Source organism: Bubalus bubalis, chromosome 17, assembly GCF_019923935.1.
Source record: "Bubalus bubalis isolate 160015118507 breed Murrah chromosome 17, NDDB_SH_1, whole genome shotgun sequence".
Classification (NCBI taxonomy): Eukaryota; Metazoa; Chordata; class Mammalia; order Artiodactyla; family Bovidae; genus Bubalus; species Bubalus bubalis.
Window position 1 is genome coordinate 44068647 of NC_059173.1, and position 7891 is coordinate 44076537.

The 7891-nt window shown below is 39.8% G+C and overlaps 1 pseudogene; it reads left to right on the forward strand.

The window, feature by feature from the left end:
* The first annotated feature begins 5445 nt into the window (after positions 1 to 5445).
* LOC102412983 lies at positions 5446 to 7230 on the forward strand (annotated as a pseudogene).
* Positions 7231 to 7891: the final 661 nt, after the last annotated feature.

A 7891-nucleotide genomic window follows, 5' to 3' on the forward strand; every position in this document is an offset into this window, starting at 1 on the left:
TTTGTGACTCCCCTCTGATTTCTTCCTTCTTTGATCAAAACTTTACTGATTTGTGAGGGTCTAGAACAGCATGCTGTATTTCATACCAGATGATGCTGTGAGATCATCGGGGCATCCTTCCACTGCTCCGTGACGGATGCTGTTGTGTACACAGCATAAAATTGCATTGCTTCTCTAAGCTTCCAAACCACACCAAGAAAGTGGAGGTCTGATGTACTATCAGGGCTTGCACTCTGTTGAGCCAGAGAGAAGACATACTCACCTAGAAGCAATGATTAGGCATGTGAATTTGCCCATTTTTCTTTTCAAAAGTCTGCTTTAGGCTCTTGGCTTGATTAAAGTTTGATTAAGGACTGAAGAGAAAAACAAATTGCCCCCCAAACAACGTTAAAAATAATAATACCTCGTACTCTGAACCAGAGCATTCTTTTTTTTTTTTTTTACCTTGTAATTGCAGTGTGATGAGGGTAAAGTGAATGAGTTGTAACTTTACATTCCTTCATGAAAGGAATGAAGCACAGGGTGTTGGAAAAGATATTCTTAAGAACATTGCAGTTTCCTAGTTTGAAGGAATGGATGGATAAATGAGAGAAAAGCAGAAATGAGAAGTTATTAAACCTCAATTTCCATTGCTCTGAAAGATGAGTTCACACATAGGTACAAGGCCAACTCTAACAGAAAAGATTCTCTGAAATATTTTGCTGAACTTAAGTTATATCCCATGGGATGCAAATGTGTGTTTAATGAATTAATATATGTTATAATATCATTTAACAGATACTGTGTGGATGTGTTATCTGTATTATTTATTCCAGTAATCACAATACAATGAGGTGAAAGCTATGCTATTTATTGCTATTTGTGATTCTACTTCTTTGCCTTGAAATGCAGTTGACCATGTTTGTTCAATATGAATCAACTTATTTTGAGGGTTGCATCCTAGACTGATTTCTCCATAATCTATGAAGATGTGGTGTCACTTGAAACTATGACTGGGAGAAATTTTGTACTTTTTTCTTCTTGCTTTACCTTAGCTTACCATGCAGGTAGGTGAGTGTGAGGTTGGCCCATCGACCCTCTGCAGAGCTGAGTCACAGTAAGAATTGCTACCTCCTGGGAATTTTTTTTTAAAACATCAACTGTACCCAGGATGTGATTCACTATTTTTTAAAAATATGTATCTGGCTATGCTGGTCTTAGTTGTGGCATGTGGGTGCTTAGTTTAGCATGTGGGATCTAGTTCCCTGACTAGGCATCAAACCCAGACCCCCTGCATCAGGAGCTTGGAGTCTTATTAACCACTGGACCACTAGGGAAGTCCTCAGCCTGGGAATCTGGACAAATGGTGAAAGTTTCAGTCTAAATACTGCTGCTGCTGCTAAGTCGCTTCAGTCGTGTCCAACTCTGTGCAACCCCGTGGACGGCAGCCCACCAGGCTCCCCTGTCCCCGGGATTCTCTAGGCAAGAACGCTGGAGTGGGCTGCCACCTCCTTCTCCAATGCATGAAAATGAAAAGTGAAAGCGAAGTCACTCAGTAGTGTCTGACTCTTCGCGACCCCATGGACTGCAGCTCGCCAGGCTCCTCTGTCCATGGGACTTTCCAGGCAAGACTACTGGAGTGGGGTGTCATTGCCTTCTCCGTCTAAATACTAGCCTCTATTTTTTGATCTTCAGTTAAAAAAAAAAAAAGTATATGTATGTATGCATAGCATTTTGACCAATAATATGATCTTGAGGAGTACTGGTACTGTGCCAGTCACTCTTGGGTTTGTGGGAAAAGAATAAGCTTTAAGCATGACCCGCATGGAGATTCAAATGCCATGTTAGAGACAAGACTAATACACAGAAGCTAGAAAACTATCAATGGTTATAAACCTAATGTCCTGTAAATTTATCCTTTTAAGTGATGTAGGAAAGCCTGAAAGTATGATTGTTAGTGACACAAGGGAGAGCTATTGGGATGCAGGCCTATATTGCTATAATGAACACTTATTTAATGCTTGCTACCTGCCAGGAATAGTGGCAGATAGCAAGCCAATGTACAATGATGGATTATCTCTTTTAACCTTTGCTAATCCCACATTTTTATTGATAAGCTTCAGGGAGGCTAAGTAACTTGACCAAATTCACACAGGTATTAAGTAGTGGAGTTGAGATTCATACACAGGACTTCTTCAAAATAGAGCTTATGGCATTAATTACTATAAAATAAGGATTCTAACTGGGTCTTGAGGTATAAATATTATTAGCAATTCAGTAAGGATTTTCTGGTATTACTTGGCATCTGACCAAGGACTCCCATAATGCTTGACTTCTTCCTCATACCCACAGCTGCTTCTTTTCTTATGAGAGCCCAAGGGAGAAATGTACATAAGAAATGATGGCAATTGATATATGAAGTACCACTCTGCCAACAGTGTAGAGCTCTGCATGTGGCCTGCATAAATGGGTTTCTTCTTTCATCTGCTTCCAAATCTTAACTCCACCGAGACACAGAGAATGTCAGATTCTCTCACAACACTCCTGGCAAGAGGAGAGACAAAGATGGTTAGGTTTATTCAAGGATACAGGTACTATCTCAGGCTAACACCGTGGGGCTCAGGGCATTGGAGAGTACCCTGTATGTGCCCTATACATGCTCACATATGTGAGTCGCTGATGTCCTGTTGCCCCGAATGCCAGCTGTAGCCCATCTACAATCATGGCAACTGGTTCCACTAAGATTAATATTTGAGAAAGAGAAGAGGCATGGAGACCTTACCTCTCCTCATTACACTCGTGATAATAAAGAGGAGGAGAAGGAACCAGGTGTCCCATGCTAGGGGAGAAGTGTGAATGTTGACTATATTAGAGATACAAGAGACTCTTTGGTTTTCTAAATATACAGAGTTTGAAGGGCCCCTGGGTTATCAGGATGGAGGTGTTCTGCGGGTGACTGGAGCTACCTAGGTGAGGAGCCAGTGCTTGAGGTTCAGGTTTGGAAGTCATCTGTTCAAACATGTCAGGAAGGAGCAGAGGGCAAGTAGACTGAATCTTCAAGAGAATTGACTGAAAATGGGCAGTTTTTCAGTTATAAGACAGTCCAGCAAAAAAGGAATACAGGAGAAATGGCAGTAGAAGGTGGTGGGGTAGGTGCAGACAGAGCAGTAACTCCAAAAAGAAGATAATTTTGAGAAGCAGACCCCAATTATATATACTGGACAGTTTAGAGAGGCCTAGAGGGATATAGTTTCCCAAAGGACTTTTAATCAAAAGGGAGTTAACAATGACCTTTGAGAGAGTAGTTTCAGAATAATGGAGGCAATGTAAATTCAAGTTATGGGAGTTTGGGAGGGAATGTTAATAAGAAATAGAAGTAAAGTAAAAGTTGTATAATACATCATTCTTAATTGTGGCGATGAGATGGTGCAAGAGGGAAGCAAGACTGAAGATTATCATATGGAAGAGAGGTAGGGGAAAGTAAAATGTTGGGCTGATGATAGTTGACGTGACAACACACAACACCACCTGATATGTCTGCATTTGTTTGCTTGCTGATTGAACAAGCTACTGTCTGTCACTTCCAACTAGATGTGAGGTTCAGCAGAATGGGAACTTTGTCCATTATGGTCAAAAGGGAAGACTTCCACTGGAATGTAATATCCATGGGACCTCCTCTTTTTTGTTCTTTGCTAGATCCGCTATACTGCGACAGTGCCTCCCACACAGCAGAAGTGAAAGTGTTAGGTGCTCAGTCACGTCCAACTCTTTGTGACCCCATGAACTGTAGCCCTCCAGGCTCCTCTGTCCAGCCAAGAATACTGGAGTAAGTAGCCTCAGCCTTCTCTAGGGGATCTTCCTGACCACAGATTGAACTTGGGTCTCCTGCATTGCTGGCAGATTCTTTACCTTCTGAGCCACCAGGAAGTGCTTGATAAATATTTGTTGAATAAATGTGTGTCTCAATCCTCAGCGTCTACCATAGTGGTTAGCACATAGTGAGTGCTCAAACACTCACATTCATTGTTGATAAATTTTCGGTGAATAACTAAGAATTGAAAGGTGATGTTGCGATCCAGCGGAAGCTAAATGGTGCACCTTTGTAGTGGGTCAGGTAGCATGTTCTGTTATTTTTCTCTCTGAGTTCTTAGTGGCCGAAAGCAATAGAATAATATTATTAATAAAAAGAAAACAGTTAATGTCTTTTGTGACTCCGCTGTGTTCCACTTGATATTCTAAGTGCTTTCTGCATTGAAACTTGCTTTATCCTCAGAGAAGCTATATGGCATCATATAGCTTCATATAAAATCATATAAAAGAGGCATCATCCTCTTTTACAAGGAGAAAACTGAAGCGCAGGGAGATTTAGCAGAAAAGACAGCCGAGAAGATTCAGAATTGGGGATTACAACTCCTGACAGATTAGGGGTGACAAATGTCAATATGGTAGTGAAGACAATAGTAAAATGTCTTCCTGTGAAGTTCAACAAGATCTGGAGCCCAGTGGAATCAGGAGGAGATGGCCATTTAGAAGCAGGTGAAAGGGAGTGCTGGTGAACAGCCTGGTGAGAAGGAGGGAATCAGAATATCAGAGTCAAAAGGTGTCTTAGAGATCATGTGGAAGAATTCCTTTATCTTAAAAAACACTATGTTGACTAATCCCTAACTGAAATTATGCATTTCCTTAAATTAAGAATGTAGCCCACAAGTCACAGTATTAGAGCAGTATCTTTGATTTTATCCGCTTGGAAATCCCTGGTGGCTCAGATGGTAAAGTATCTGTCTGCAATGCAGGAAAACTGGGTTTGATCCCTGGGTTGGAAAGATGCCCTGGAGGAGGGCATGGTAACCCACTCCAGTATTCTTGCCTGGAGAATCCCCATGGACAGAAGAGCCTGGCAGGCTGCAGTCAATGGGGTCGCAAAAAGTCAGACCTGGTTGAGTGACTAAGCACACACACCTTAGGAAATCTCAGCTATTTTCAAATATTTCTGATTATAACAGATATTTTAAAATTTTATTTATTTATTTATTTTAATTGGAGGATAATTATAATACTGTGACAGTTTTTGACATACATCAGTATGGATTGACCATAGGTATACATGTGTCCCCTCCATCCTGAACCCACCTTTTTAACCTTGCTCTCTATCCTATCCCTCCAGATTGTCAGAGCAGTTTTGGGTGCCCTGAGTCATATATCAAACTCATATTGGTTATCTATTTTACCTATGGTAATGTATATGTTTCAATGCTATTCTCTCAAATCATCCTACCTTCTTCTTCTCTCACTGAGTCCAAAAGTCTGTTCTTTACATCTGTGTCTCCTTTGCTGCACTGCATATAGTATTGTCAGTACCATCTTTCTAGATTCCAAATGTATACATTAATATATGGTGTTCTTCAGCTTCGGCTTCCTGGCTCCCCCCCAGACGGAGAGGGTGGCCTGGCCGTGGATGATCAGATAGCTTCTACCTCCCGCCGCTCATCCCTGGCCTCAACCGGCACCGAGCAGACGGCAGCAGCAGCAGCATCAGGCGAGGAGGAAGATGGAGGGACGGCTGCCGGCCTGTGTGGTGGACTGTGGCACGGGGTATACAAAATTAGGATATGCTGGAAATACGAAACCACAGTTTATCATCCCTTCTTGTATTGCTATTAAGGAGTCAGCAAAAGTGGGAGATCAAGGAGGGTGATGAAAGGTGTTGACGACCTAGACTTCTTCATTGGTGATGAAGCAATAGAAAAACCTACATATGCAACAAAGTGGCCAGTCCGCCATGGTATAGTTGAATACTGGGACTTGATGGAAAGGTTTATAGAGCAAGTGATCTTTAAATATTTAAGGGCGGAACCTGAAGATCGTTATTTTCTTTTGACTGAACCTCCACTGAATACTCCAGAAAACAGGGAATATACTGCTGAAATAATGTTTGAGTCCTTCAATGTTCCTGGCTTGTACATTGCTGTACAGGCCGTTCTTGCCTTAGCTGCATCTTGGACCTCCAGACAAGTAGGAGATCGGACATTGACTGGTATGGTAATAGATGGTGGAGACGGTGTCACTCATGTCATCCCTGTGGCTGAAGGGTATGTGATTGGCAGCTGTATTAAGCACATTCCAATCACAGGACGAGATATAGCATATTTTATTCAGCAATTGTTGAGAGACCGAGAAGTAGGAATTCCTCCAGAGCAATCCTTGGAAACTGCTAAGGCAGTGAAGGAGCGCTATAGTTATGTCTGCCCAGACTTAGTAATAGAATTTAACAAGTATGATACAGATGGATCAAAGTGGATTAAACAGTATACTGAAATCAATGCTATCTCAAAGAAAGTTTTCCATTGATGTTGGATATGAGAGATTCTTGGGACCTGAAATTTTTTTTCATCCAGAGTTTGCATACCCAGACTTTACCCAACCTATCTCAGAAGTAGATGAAGTAATTCAGAATTGTCCTATCGATGTCAGACGTCCTCTCTACAAGGATATTGTCCTCTCTGGAGGTTCAACCATGTTCAGGGACTTTGGACGTCATTTGCAAAGAGATTTGAAAAGAACTGTAGATGCCAGGCTGAAATTAAGTGAGGAATTGAGTGGTGGTAGATTGAAGCCAAAACCTATTGATGTACAATAGGTTGTACAATTGATGTACAAGTCATTACACTTCACATGCAATGATATGTAGTTTGGTTTGGAGGATCTATGTTGGCTTCCACACCTGAGTTCTACCAAGTATGCCACACCAAAAAGGATTGTAAAGAAATTGGACCTAGCATCTGTCGTCACAATCCAGTGTTTGGAGTCATGTCGTAAAATTGGCTTCATAGTTATTGGGGTTAGGGAGGTGGGGAAGAAATAGTCTTTCTGATTACCTGTTTTGTCTGGATGGCTGGTTTTGAACCTGACTTGAAATAATAAGACCAAACATTAATTATACAGGAATATTTTAATAAGTATATCAACATGCAAATGTAGAGGAGAGCCAAAATGATTAAGTGTTTTTCTTTAGATTGAATATTTGAATCTTACGTGTATCAAAAAAAAGTGGGTTTTAGTTCTTTCTGTGCCCTGGTGTTTTGTATATGATTGAATTATCCAAGATTTGATGGGATTTATCAGTATGTAGATAGCTCTATAATGCTTGAATTGTACACTTTGAAGTGTGTGCAATGCAAGAGCTTCTTTATATTTCATACTTTTTATGCTTTGAGGAAAAAAATGTCAAAGAAAAACTAGTATTTGAGGGTACAAATAAAAAAGTGACCAAGTAAAGGATAAATACAAAAAATAGCCTGTGAGACTTGGGGTACACACACACTCATGGGATTCCAGCTATTATGAAGTGCGTCCACCCTCCTGTGCCCCTAGTGGTTTTCTTTGCAAGCACTTTTGGAACTAAGAAGCTAGTGTCTTGGATTAACTGATGCCTGCTAGTGCTTTCTGATTACTCGCATTCTGTTTTCTCACTTTAAAGGAAAAGTAAAGACAAGACTGTTGGACCAGTAAAAAAAAAAAATAAAAATATGGCATTTGTCTTTCTCATTCTGACTTACTTCACTCTATAACAGATATTTTGAAGTATTATTTATAATTATCCTTACTTCAAAATTAGCCTTTATTAGACCTGCCAATATTAGATCTGCCATTTTATTGATTGAGTTACTAAAGAAGCGTAGATATTATTATATGACAATTTTGTTTTTTAAATATTTGATACCTGATACAGTATAGTTAGTTTTATTTATATATTTTATATAAATAAATTATATAAAACAAATATTTTATATAAAATATAAAAATATTTTATATAAATAAATATGTAAATATTTTATATATTTTATTTATATTTATTTATATATTTTCTTTTATACACTTAAACCCATTCTTCTGAGAAGGGTTTCACAGGCTT